The sequence below is a fragment of the Trachypithecus francoisi genome, unplaced genomic scaffold (genome assembly GCF_009764315.1).
Source record: "Trachypithecus francoisi isolate TF-2019V2 unplaced genomic scaffold, Tfra_2.0 Lachesis_group0, whole genome shotgun sequence".
Taxonomy (NCBI): Eukaryota; Metazoa; Chordata; class Mammalia; order Primates; family Cercopithecidae; genus Trachypithecus; species Trachypithecus francoisi.
Window position 1 is genome coordinate 139,718,170 of NW_022681453.1, and position 13,680 is coordinate 139,731,849.

Sequence of the window (13,680 nt, forward strand, 5' to 3'; positions counted from 1 at the left end):
CAACAATTAGCCAGGTGTGGTGGCATTCGCCTGTAGTCCCAGCTACTCGGGAGGCTGAGGCAGGAGAATCACCTGAACCTGGGAGGCAGAAGTTGCAGTGAGCTGAGATCGTGCCACTACACTCCAGCCTGGGCAACAGAGCAAGACTCCATCTCAAAAAATAAACCAAAAAATTAAGAGTGCTAGAAGAAAATATGAATGAATTCCTTTAAAACCTGAAGTGGATAGTGCCTTTCTAACTATAACTTAAAATTCAGATGCAACTTTCTTAAAAGATAGATAAATTTAACTAAATAAAAGAACTTTTAAACACTTTTGCATGACAAAACAAACATCAAGACAAAGACAAATGACAAATAACAACTGAGAAAAAAAGTATTTACAACTTGTATCAGATACAAAGGGCCAATCTCCATAATATGTAAATATTCTTACAATTAAGAAGAAAAGGTCCAAAAAGAAAACTATAGGAAAATGGGCAAAAGATATGAACACACAGTTCATAGAAAAGTAAGTTCAAATATCCTTTAAACATATGAAAATGTATTCAATCTCATTTATTATAAGAAAAACTCAAATAAAGACTTTTTTTTTTCCAGATAGAGTCTTGCTCTGTTGTCCAGGCTGGAGTGCAGTGGCACGATTTCAGCTCACTGTAGCCTCCACCTCCTGGGTTCAAACGATTCTTGTGTCTCAGCCTCCTGAGTAGCTGGGAATACAGGTGTGCACCACCACGCCCGGCTAAGTTTTGTAGTTTTACTAGAGATGGGGTTTCACCATGTTGGCCAGGCTGGTCTCGAACTCCTGACCTTAAGTGATCCACCCACCTTGGCCTCCCAAAATGCTGAGACTACAGGAGTGAGCCACCATACTTGGCTTCTTTTTTTAGTTGTTGTAATTAACTCTTTTTTCTCAGTAACTTGTTCTTGCTTGATGTGAAATTCTGTCTTAACCAACTGAAGTTTTATTTGCTGGATTAACTGTGCTTCCTCAGGTGTGCATTCATCTGTTTCATTAGTGCCTCTCTTATAATCTTGATTTTCTCTGTTCTTGTACATTTTGGTTGTGTGTTCCTTTTTGCATTTGTTTACCTGAAAGCCTTTCTGTCCACATGGTATTGTTCCCCACAGCCTGTCACCAATGATGCAGGCAAGGAGTGGTGTGCAGCTGTGCAAAGAGTGTCTGGATTTCTGGAAGTAGGGGCTACTGGTCTCTTTGGATCATCAACCATGAAGCGTACTGATGTCTCTTGACCTAAATATCTACACTCACTGCTCCCACCTGAATGATGACACCTTTGTCACCTTTTTTTTTTTTTTTGAGACGGAGTCTCACTCTGTCGCCCAGGTTGGAGTGCAGTGGCGCAATCTCGGCTCACTGCAACCTCCGCCTCCGGGTTCACGCCATTCTCCTGCCTCAGCCTCCCAAGTAGCTGGGACTACAGGCACCCACCACCTTGCCCGGCTAGTTTTTTGTATTTTTTTTAGTAGAGACGGGGTTTCACTGTGTTAGCCAGGATGGTCTCGATCTCCTGACCTCGTGATCCACCCGCCTCAGCCTCCCAAAGTGCTGGGATTACAGACGTGAGCCACCACGCCCAGCGTCTTTGTCACCTTTTGCTTGGCATAAGAAGAGGGGCTGGGCCAGGTGCGGTGGCTTACGCATGTAATCCCAGCACTTTGGTAGGCTGAGGCAGGTGGATCACAAGGTCAGGAGTACAAGACCAGCCTCACCAATGTGGTGAAACCCCATCTCTACTAAAAATAAAAATTAAAAAATAAAAATTAAAAATTAACCAGGTGTGGTGGCAGGCACCTGTAGTCCCAGCTGCTCAGGAAGCTGAGGCAGAAGAATCACTTGAACCCGGGAGGCGGAGGTTGCAGTGAGCCAAGATCGTGCCACTGCACTCCAGCCCAGGCGACAGAGTGAGACTCTGTCTCAAAAAAAAAAAGAAGAAGAGGGGCTGTTTCTCCTTCCATATTCCAACCAGAGCCACTTCAGATATCTATACCTGCCTCTTCAAACTTGGAGCTCCCTCTAGAATACCTCCCTCTTTTTTAGGAGTTCTTCCTTTGCGTGTTTTGGGATTTGGTTTCCGCCTTCACTCTGATCCTATTTGCCTTCTGATATTTAGGCATCTCTTATAATTTTCACTAAAGGCACTCTCTCCTGCTTTCCAAGATAATTATTAATTTTAAAAAGATACATTTTCTTAATTTTCTAGAGATTTGTATGGGGAGACTGCAGCAAATGCATATGGTTCTCTTGATTCAAGATATGTACTTTTCAGAAAGTATAACCAGGCGGTTAAGCAACATTGACAAAGATGTTCTTGGGTTCCTAGAGCAGAGATAAGAAAACAGCAAAATTGGAATCTGGACTATTTCCCATTAATGATTCTAAGACTGAAAGGAGGAACTCTAGGGGACCATGATGTTCTTGAATCCCCCTACTGCCAAAGGTTCATCTATTATCCATTGCAATAACAATGACTCGGCCACCATTTGGTGATGCTACTGTTGCTTGGAAAGTATCCAGATGCATAGTGTTCAGAAGCTAAATCAATCCTTTTGATTGTAAGATGATACATGATTCTGAGGCACAACCCATATACCTGATAATTGCTACTTTATCAAAGAAAGACGTCTTTAAACAAGCTTTAATAAGAATGTTCAATGCTTTGCAGGTAAGAGCTTGAGAATTACAAATGGGAAGTAGTCACCATTGTGAAAAAAAGGTTGAATTAATTTGCAAACTGATAAGGAGTTATGTGATACAGCAGAAATTGCGCATGAAAAATAGCAGAGATAACAAGAATACTCACATGGTTCTACTTTCTCCAGCTCCTTTGAGAAAGAACAATGGATAGCATTCCCCATCAGGGGTTCCTCCTGCCTGGTTCCTGATCCTATCAAAGGTAAGAGTGGAAACCTGGGCACTAGGGAATTTTTGGTTTAGTTTCTGGTGGTGTTGGTACTGCGTGAGCCCCAGGGACCTGCATGTCCCTAACCTCTCTGCCACTTTGGCATCAGCCCATGCTTCTCATGCTGGTGAGACAGGAGTTTGGCAAGACTTGTTTCTTAAGACACAGGTCGCAAAGCCTCCGCTGATAAAACAGGATGTGGTAAAGAAACTGGCTGAACCTGGCCAGAATCAAGATGGTGACAAAAGCAACCTCTAATTGTGCCTATTGCTCATTCATTACATATTAATCATAATGCATTAGCATGCTAAGAGAAACTCCCACCAGTTTACAGACGCCATGGCAACTTTTGGAAGCTACCCTATATGAAACCAAGAACCTAGACCTTTTCCCTGATCCTGCCTTTGTCTGTGACATCTGGAACAGTACTATGGTGCCCATCTGCTTGGATAAGGACTTTATACCCTTCTGCAAAGGCACTGGAAAGAGCATGGTTAAAGATCCAGTTCCCAGGCTGTCACCAAAAGCCCTTTACTGCCTGGCCCCTGCCTGCCTTTCTGAGATAATACTCTTATCATTCAAGAAAATACCTTTCACTCAAATCCATTCACTCAAAACTAGCCAAGGTGTGAGTCTGTTGTCAGGATCCAAGAAAGAGATGACAAGGGTTTTAATCAGTAAAGGTCATCAGATTAGAAAGGGTGAATAGACCCGAGAGGTGTTCAGGGGACAGAGTCAATAGAGCATCTGACAAAAAGTGAGGGACAGGGTGAAGACACCAGGGTTTCTAAAAATGATCAGTAATGATCTAATATCATCAAATGTGTTTATGTTTATTTTACTAATTGATGCTTTTCTACCAAACAAGCATTTCCACCAACTTCCCTCTCCTGACCCAGAATTAGCTTCTTGTTGCTAAGGTGAAGCATCTCCATCCCCAGATAGGGATGGTGTCCCTTACTTGAGATTGTTTACGAAATTTAAGGGAAGTTCTGAGCTGCTTTCATAGTTCTCAAGCTGGATGGAAAAATACTTGTAACAAATATGAAATTCCAGCCCTGGCTTCAAGATCCCTCCAGGGTATTCATTATTTTATTTTCGCTGTGGACTTTAAACATTTGGTCCCTTACTTAAAAAGCACCCTTGGGTTTTGTTCTTACTAACATCCCAAAATGCAGTTTCAAATACTGAAATACAAAACCAACATTATTCGGGACAGCTTGTTGTTAGCAAAAGCCTTCTGCTATAAGGCCGAGAAAGCAGTTGAAAAGAAAACTTTACCCAATGGTCTCATTCACTCAACTGAAACATTTATTAGGCATCAAGGAGCAGAGGAGCTGTGCCAGGAAGGCAGCAAGTGCAAGGAAGTCTCGGGAGGATAAGCAGGCTGGCTTGCAGGGGCAGAGGAGGCATGGGGGATGGTGGACAGCAAGAATGGGAGAATCAAGGGTTTCAGGCTTCCGGCTTTGGGGTGAGTGCTGGTGGAGAGCAGAACTGTTAGGCAGAGCAGCTGTTCTGGAGGTCAGATGCTGGCGCCAGGTCCAAAGCCAGGACATACAGAGCCCAGCAAGTGGAGACACGGGAGCTAGGTTTGAGGCTGGGTAAAAGTTGGAAGCAAGACCAACCCAGACTTGCCCCTCACTCTCCACCAGTCAGGGGCACCTGCCTGTGACTGGTGGCTCTCAGCCTAGGGGCAGAGCTTTTCCAGTCCTTCCTGCTGCCTTTGAGCTCCATCCACCTGGCTTGAAGACCCTCTGATCCCCTTTCTGAGCTCTGTTGACCCTGACCTTGCCCAGATCCTTGGCTTTTGTTCTTGAGTCTGCTGCTCAATGCTCCTTGTTCCTGCTTTCTCTGAAGTCCTGAATGTGAGACGTAATTGACGTAGTGCCTTCCTCTTCTCCCACACTTGCCTGACCATGGGCTCCTCTTCTTGCCTTCTGGGCTTCAGACACCTTTCCTTTTCTCTCCATTCTGACCCTCCTCTCTGAGCTTGAACACTGCCTGTCTCTCTGAGGCCCTACCTCCACCTTAGCTCACTTTCTGAGCTGTTTAATTAAACTTAAAAATGCAACTTTAAATCTGTTCAGGAGTACATTTTAGTTTTTATTTATTTATTTTTCTGTTGCACAAATTAAAGAAGCAAATTTTAATAAGTTGATGGCATTTGACTTGATAAGAAGGTGGGATTGTTGAGTGGTCACTGCATGGCCAAATCCATGGCATTTTGACAGCCAGCCACGTGGCTCTGGCTTCCTGTGCCAACCTAGGCTTATTTGGAGTGAAAAAAGAACCTGGTACATTTTTTCAAGTGAACAGGAAGGACAGCTTTTTTCTTTTTTGAAGTAAACTTGGTTTGTAGAATAGAAACCTCTGAGCTTAGATTTCTTCAGCTTAAAAATTTATATTTGTGGTCTTACATTTGCTAAATCTAATAGCTTGAATAAATTTCACATAGCTTTTTTAGCAACTAACTAGATTTTGTGTAACTTTTTATCCCTAAGTCAAGTGATTTGTGGTTTTAATGAGTTCACTTACTCTACACTTTGCTTTGAATGTCTAAGACATTTTCCAGCAAGAAGTGGTGGAAATTAGAATCACCAACTCACCTGCAAAATCAGCCTTGTATTACAGAGCAACCTGTGACTCTGAGCCCCAGGACATCAGGCTTCTAGCCCTGCTCGGCCTCAGGTGAGGAGTGGACTCAGTGGAGACATTTCTTAAGGCCCAACACACCTGTGTGCACAGTTGGGCACCTGTTACCCACAGCAGGATTTATGTAGCGAAGAAAATTCTGGAAGTCTTGTTCCAAAGTTAAGTTGGATTCAAAGCCAAGGGGACGATGGCCTCTACAGCTCTGTGTATTATACTCTGTTCTATCTTCAGATCTTTCTTTCTATGTCATCCAAACTGAGTCTGAGAGTGGTCGTATCTGTGTACCTCTCTCCTCTTTCCCATCTTCTCACCTGTTATGGAATTTATTTCCATTTGATAAGAGTATCCTGGACCTGGAATATATGTACCCTTTGGACTAAATGCCTCAGTATATCAATACAAAGCTTGGAGGTCTGTGCACAGAGAATTTTACTCTAAGCATAATGTAGAGTACTGGGAGATGACTGCAGATTGGGGGACAGGACACTGACAAGGGGAGATGGGGAGGTGAGAGGATGGAAGTTTAGATACCACCTGAGGCTCTAAGAAGAAATCCAGAATGCCCCACCCCCAAGCCTTGACCCAAAGTGGCAGGGAGAAAAGATGACAGGAGCCTCAGATCTCAGAGCCAACATGGTGTGCCAGCTTTAGAGCAGCATTGGTGGACAGAGGTACCCAGGTGGTGGGATGGGCATGGTGCTCCTGGCAGCCTTAGAGCCACAGGTGCTACCAGAGAGTACATGCAAGTACCAACAGCCCTGGAGTTGGATCAAAAAGCCTTATAGCGGGAGACACCCTGACCAGGGCCAATGGCAGGGATCATGGCCATCAGCATGAAACCTGCTCTTTACCCAAGACAAGGTAGGAGCCGCCAAAGCTTAGTGGACACCAGTGCAAGGAAACCAGCAGCCAGGTTGGGAGTGGGGAGCCGCCCAGAGCAGGGTCCTGGAGGACAGCACGTGGAGCCCAGACCTACCTCCCCACCACACCAGGAGAATTCATGTGCCTTCCCCTGCCTTGAGAGGTGCCTTGGAAAGTAGGAGGGGTAAGGACATTCCTTGAGAGATGAGTATCATCATTTCAGACAGCAAGCTGAACTTAGAATTAACTGAATATTTACACAAAAGAGACAGTAGAATTAAAAGAGGCAGAATTCCCTTTAATTGGTCAATGTAAATGTTTTTTCCTTTTAGAAGGAAATAACTCTGAAGCAAGATGTGGTCAAATGTGTGTGTTTGTGTGTGTGTGTATGGACAAAATTAATGCGGTTCTTAGTCTTGGTTAGTAAACTTTGATGCTGCTACATTTGACACAAATCATATACCAAACACTTGGTTATTATAATCTCATTCAAATATTTTATAGATTAAAAACAAACAAACAAACAAACGAACAAGAAAACCCTGAAGCCCAGGGCTGGTAAGGGGCAAACGTTGAAGATAGGCCTGGTTCTTTCAACTTCCTGATCAGTGCTCTTCCCACCACACAATGTATTTGTCCTCAGAATCCTTGGGTGTGCACTGCTCCTAGTTGATATGATGAGCTTTGATCTACTTCTTTTTCCTTTTGTTTTCTTTCTTTCTCTTCTTTTCTTTCTTCTTTCTTTCTTCTTTCTTTCTTTCCTTCTTTCTTTTTCTCTCTCTCTCTTTCCTTCCTTCCTTCCTTCCTTCTTTCTTTCTTTCTTTCTTTCTTTCTTTCTTTCTTTCTTTTCTTCTTTTCATTTTTTTTTGAGACAGGGTCTCACTCTGTTTTTCAGGCTGGAGTGCAGTGGTGCAGTCATAGCTCACCGTGGCCTCAATCTCCTGGGCTCAGGCAATCCTCCCACCTCAGCCTCCTAAGAAGCCAGGGCCACAAACATGCGCCACTATGCCCAGCTAATTTTTAAAAATTTTTTGTAATGACAGGATCTCACTGGGTTGCCCAGGCCAGTCTAGAACTGTTGGGCTCAAGAGTCCCTATCCCCTTGGGCTCCCAAAGTGCTGGGATTACAGGCACAAGCCACCACACTTGGCCTGATTTATTTCTAATCATAAAGCACTCAATGGTACACAATTGTCTAGGAATAAAAGCCCAGGATGATGACAGAAACAGGGAGATGATAAATGCTGACTCTTGTGGGAAGAAATGTTCTTCATTTTTCCTGTGTGGATAATCAACTCTTACAGGCCATCGCAGGAATGTACTCTTTGTTACAGGTCTCCGGCCTCGTGCATTATGGATGAAGACTGTCGAATGTGCAGACTGCAGGGACTTTGGCTTCTCCACAGCAGAATCAACACTCAGCTCAACCATCCCCTATAAACAGCTGTTGTTCCAGGCTTGGAAGATAGTAAAAATAAATCTATGATAAGGCTTATCTTCAGGGCCTCAGGTCCAAGGGTAAGGCTGAAGATAGAAGCCCCATCCTGTTATCGCTTGACACTCTAGAATGCCCTGGGTTTCTTAGCAAAAGATAAAGCAACAGCTAAAACAACCATCACTCAGGAGACAAGAGGCCCTGGCCAGATTTTACCTGATACAAGCAGTCACTCAATATGTGTCTGTCAACACCCCCTCCCTTCCCTGGAGCCTTTGCTACCACATCCAGAGAAACATGCCTTGTGGATCCCAAGGGATAAGCCATCTATCTCTGGAGCCTTCCTTAGTGAAAGGAACTCGGATTTCCCAAATCAGAGAATACTAGCCACTTTGATATTTCAGATCTGCCTCAAACAATCCCTCAAGGAACCATATGTGATTTCTGGAAAGCAACCAAATGTATTCTGAGGGGGCCATGTGCCACAGGAAAATCAATCTCAAATACGGCATACTGTATTTTCTTCTTGGAGCTTCATAATCCACATTAGGATATTAAAGGTCCTGAGAAGTCCTGTACTTAAAGACCAAAACTTAAATACTCTTATGCAAAACAGTTTTTCCAGACTTATCTGAGCACAGAGCACAATTTCCCACAGAATGTTTGTTAACACTCCACTGATATGGCCCTCTGCTAGTGTCTGACTGTGACTTTTATGTCTGGGTGCTTAGCATGAGGTTAGCACGTTGTTCCCTTTGTCAGTGTTAGTAAATGAACTGGGGAGAGCAGCCCTGGTTGCTCCCAAGTGGGTCCTCAAACAACCCAAGCCAGCAAGATCAGATCCCTCACTATTGAGGCGGGTGGTTTGCCCAGGACAGTCGGGTTTATACTCATTCTTCAAGCACAATGTACTTTTTATTTTTTATTTTTTTTTGAGACGGGGTCTCACTCTGTCACCCAGGCTGGAGTACAGTGGTGCAATCTCAGCTCACTGCAACCTCCTCGCCTCCCGGGTTCCAGCGATTCTCCTGCCTCAGCCTCCTGAGTATCTGGAACTACAGGCGCATGCCACCATGCCCAGCCAAGTTTTGCATTCTTTAAGTAGAGACAGGGTTTCACCATATCGGCCAGGCTGGTCTTGGACACCTGGCCTCAAGTGATCCGCCTGCCTTGCCCTCCCAAAATGTTAGGATTACAGGTGTCAGCCACCACGCCCAGCCCAAGCACAATTAATACCTCCTTTTACTCTCTAAAGTGTTTTAGTTTGGAAGATGAATTATATGGCACCCCTGCCACTGTGACCATCAGGAGAGCCCTTCCAAAGGCTGCAGACTGGTTGAGGCCCTCGCACTAGAACTGAGTGAGCAAATGAGCTGCAGAAAGTGTGAGCCTAGAAATGTGGGAGGCCTCAGAGGGGATCAAGTAGCTCCACGGTAGGCAAGACATCATCCAGGAGACAGAGCCAGCAGGGAGGAGGAGGGCAGGAAGCCAGGACAGTGCCTCAGGGTTGCTCCTGGCAGCATTTTACTGCTACTTGGATTTTTTGAATTAAAAAATTATGATTGAGGCATCACACATTTTTCTCATGTTTGTGGTTTGGAAGATCATTCCCTTTCCCCTTCGCTTTTTAGTAAAATTCTTGAAAATGTCTGCACCAGTTGTGCTAAAGGGAAAAACTGGTGCCATTGACCACAGTGTTTTAAGGGCAGAAGGACAGTCCTGGGCCTGGGCTGTAGAGCTGGGGATGTGTTGGACAATTCCCAAGGGGTGGATAATAACTCGGGGGGAGAGGCAGGATGAGTGAAGTTCTGTGATAAGGTGAAGGGGAACTGGAACTGGACCTTGAAAGGTCGGGGAGGACTTGTGGAGATGAGAGTGGGGAAAGGTAGGTGTCCCAGACAGAGGGAGCAGCATAAAGCAAAGATACTGTATGAGTTTCCTATTGCTGCTGTAACAGATTGTTGCAAACTCAGTGGCTTAAAGCAACCCAGATTTTACTATCTCACAGTTCCAGGGGTCGGAAATCTGAAATGGGTCTCACTGGGCTAAATCAAAGTGTCAACAGGCTGTGTACCCTTATGGAAGCTCTAGAATTGAGTTCTTGCCTTTTCCAGCTTCTAGAGGTAGCCCATGTTCCCTGGCTCATGGCTCCCTTCGATCTTCAAAGCCAGCAACAGCTGGCCGAGTGTTTCTCACATTGCATCACATTGACTCTGACCACTGTCACCTCCCTCTCTCATGTGATTACACTGGTGATTACACTGGCACCCTCCACCCCCTGCATAATCCAGGACACTCTTCCCACCTCAAGATCCTTAACTTGACCACATCTGCAGAATCTCTTTTGCCATGTGCAATAACACATTCACAGGCTCCTGGGACTAGGGAGTGGTTGTCTTGGGTGGGTGGCATTATTTTGTCTACCACACATGCCAAGTAAGGACAGTGTCCTTGCAAAATAGGAAGAGTGAACAGTCCATTCCCCTGGATTGGAAGGAATATATGAGGAAAGATGTAGAACCAGAAGTATGGACTGGAGATTCAGGAAGGGAGAGAAATGTTTTCTCGATTCTCTTCAGAGGGCCTAAGTGGCCATGGACCACATCCTTTGCTCAGGCTGCTATTGTGATGCCAGGGTGGCAGCCATGGGGCAAGGTCAGCCAACACCTCCATGAGGCCCTACATGGTGGAAAGGCACAGGCTTGTAAACTCAGTATCCTGAGGAGCCCAGCTCGTTAAGAGCAGATTCTCATCTGGGAATCACCTTTTCTCTTCAGCGGCAGTAATAGAGCCCTTTTTTCAAATTAAATTCATATGTAAAACAAATTAAAGCAGAGTCATTCAGGCTGATACAGGGCAAAGGGTCCACAGAACCACCTAGTCCTCTGCCTATAGAGGCTCCTGGGGCACATCCCCAGGATGCAGGACACAGCGGGAAAACCTGTAGCAAAGTTCAGAAGGCTGAGTGGTGAACAAGGACTCAGAAGGGCTTGGAGGAAATGAATATTCTAATGTGTGATGGAATATGGACCTAGTTGCTCACAGCAAGGTTCACACATGGTCTTAGTTTGAGCTCCCCCAGAAGCTGACCCTCAGATTACAATTTGAGTGCAAGTAGTTTATTTAGGAAGTGGAAGGAACATGGGTAGGTGAAGAAGAAAGCTATTTGAGCACGAGAAGGCAGCTAGTAAGTGTGTGCTGTCATGCCAGCTACTGCAGTATGGAACTGGTGCTTAAGTTGAAGAGGAAACTCTGGGAAATGGCGAAAGGTGACAAAGCTGGGGAATTCACACCTGCCAGTCATGGCTTAAGGACTAGCCCAAATGGCAATTCCCTGGTTCTTCCCACTCCTTCCCTCCTGCAGGCAACAAAGATGGCTGATGGCAGTCAGGCTGACACCATGCCCTGAAATAGCAAGGGTCTCTGAGGGGATTTGGGTGAACACTTTCAGCTGCCTCAAGATGGTCTTATCAATGAGCCTGGTGACAGCAGAAGTGTCCATTCTGCCTACTTCTCCATCACCACCCATCAGCGTCCAGTTTACGATGAGACCACCCTGCACCCTGCTCTGCAGACCTCAGACCAACACTGACTTGGGGGACAGTTGTCATTTTTGGCTGCCTATTCCCCATGGCCCTCACTGCAGCACTGAGTTTTTCTATCACAAAATGATTTCTCCTCCATTGTGTAGGGAGAAAGAAGGCCTTCTCAGAGTCTCTGTCTCTTGGTGATCTGAAATGCCCATCTCCATGTGATCAAAAGGCATCCAAGTCTGGGCAGAGAGAAGAAGCATTCCTAATTCCAGAAGTTCCTGAGAGAACAGGGCCAGCTTTCTGGCAGAACAGAGATGTGAACTCAATGTCCTCTGGGAAATTAGCTTTAGTTCTGTACTGACAGCCCGTAATTATACTGACCAGGCTGGGGTACTTGAAATGATGACAAAGGCATGAATGAAAAATAAAAGATCCCTTTGTTTTTATGCTCATTATGCCTCTTCTTGATGACTATGCAAAAAAAAAAAAAAAAAAAAGGCTTTCAAACAATTAGCTTAATTAGCAGATTGTATTTTCATTCCTGGCTCCAAGCCATGTGCTCAGCAGTTGATGATAGCTGGGTAAGGATGCACTGGCCCTGCCTACCTTCCTCCTCCCACCCACCTCCATGTTCCAGAACATGGCATTTGGGGTTGGTCTTTACCTTGGCTCATCTCCCAGCAGCCCTAGGGCTGAGCTCATTGCAGTCTGTGGGCCAAGCTCTGCCTGGACAGCCCTGGCTCCTCAAGACAGGAGTCTATTTGTTTGAGGGAGGGAAGGAATAGGTGGAAACCAAGCTTCCTAGTCTGATAATGCAATCCAGTGTAATCTGGTCCCAGCCTACATTCCAGGTCCCACACACCCTTCCTAGAAGCCACTCCCACTCTCTGGCTCCATGTCTCTGGCCTGCTGTCCCTTCTCCCACCCTGCTTATGCATCCCAGATTCTACCTGTGCCTCAGGGTGCCTTGCCTCCTCCATGAGGTCTTTCTTGTTTCCTTTAAGGCCTTTTGCCTGCACTTCTCCCATTATCCTCACCACTTTAAAATGGATTCAATTAAAAAGGCAATACATGAGCTTATTCTTAATAGAAAGCATTAAGAAATACATAATTATCTAGAAAAAAAGTATGAACTCCTCCACCACTGCCTCCCCACTCCCCACCCCTTCCCTGAGGTAATCACTGGGAACAGTCGACCACACACTGAATGCTGTGTAGTGCTTGCTTCTTTCGTTTGATGGAATGCATCTTGGAGACTTTCCATATCCAGGACTTATAGGTCAGCTTAACTCTTTTCAGTGGTTGCTGAACTGCCCCATCTGTTACCAGCCCACTACAGATGGTCATGGGGTTACCAGGAATTTGTAACTAATGGAGTTAGAGTGCAGGTGTTGGGGAATAAATTTACTCCTTTTTCTCCTCCTCCTTTCTTCTTCTTCACCCTCCTCCTCTTCCTCCTTACCCTCCTCCTTTTGTTCCTCACATTCCTCCTTCTCCTTCTCTCCCTCCTCCTTCTCTCCCGCCTCCTCCTTTTCATCCTTTATACAATTTAGAGGTCTTAAGTCCATTCCTAAAATGTCATTCTCACTCCTTTGCATTCTGACTTTCTTCTCACTCTAAATTATATATGCATACAAATACTCTAATTCTGAAATATTTTTAAAATATAGACAAGTGTAGAGAATCATATAAAACATCTACATGCACATTTAACAAGCAATAATATTTTGAAATACAGGCATATCTCATTTTATTGAGCGTTGCTTTATTTGCTTTGCAAATACTGTATTTTTTACAAATTGAACGTTTCCAGCAACTCTGTACCAAGCAAATCTATTGGTCTCATTTTGCCAACAGCATGTGCTCACTTTGTGTCTCTATGTCACGCTTCAGTAATCCTCACAATATTTCAGACTTTTATTATCATTATATGTGTTATAGTGACTTATGATCGGTGATCTCTGACATTACTATTGTAATTGTTTAGGGTCACCAGGAACCACACCCATAGAGGACCGTGAACTTAATAAATGTTTTCTGTGTTCTGACTGCTCCACCAACCAGCCATTCTCCAATCTTTCTCTCCTTGGGCCTCCCTATTCCCTGATTCACAACAATATTGAAATGAGACCAATTAATAACCCTACTATGGCTTCCAAGTGTTCAAATGAAAGGAAGAGTTGCACATCTCTCACTTTAAATAAAAAGCTAGAAATGATTAAGCTTAGTGAGGAAGGTATGTTCCTCCTCATGCTGAAATAGGCTAAAAGCTAGGC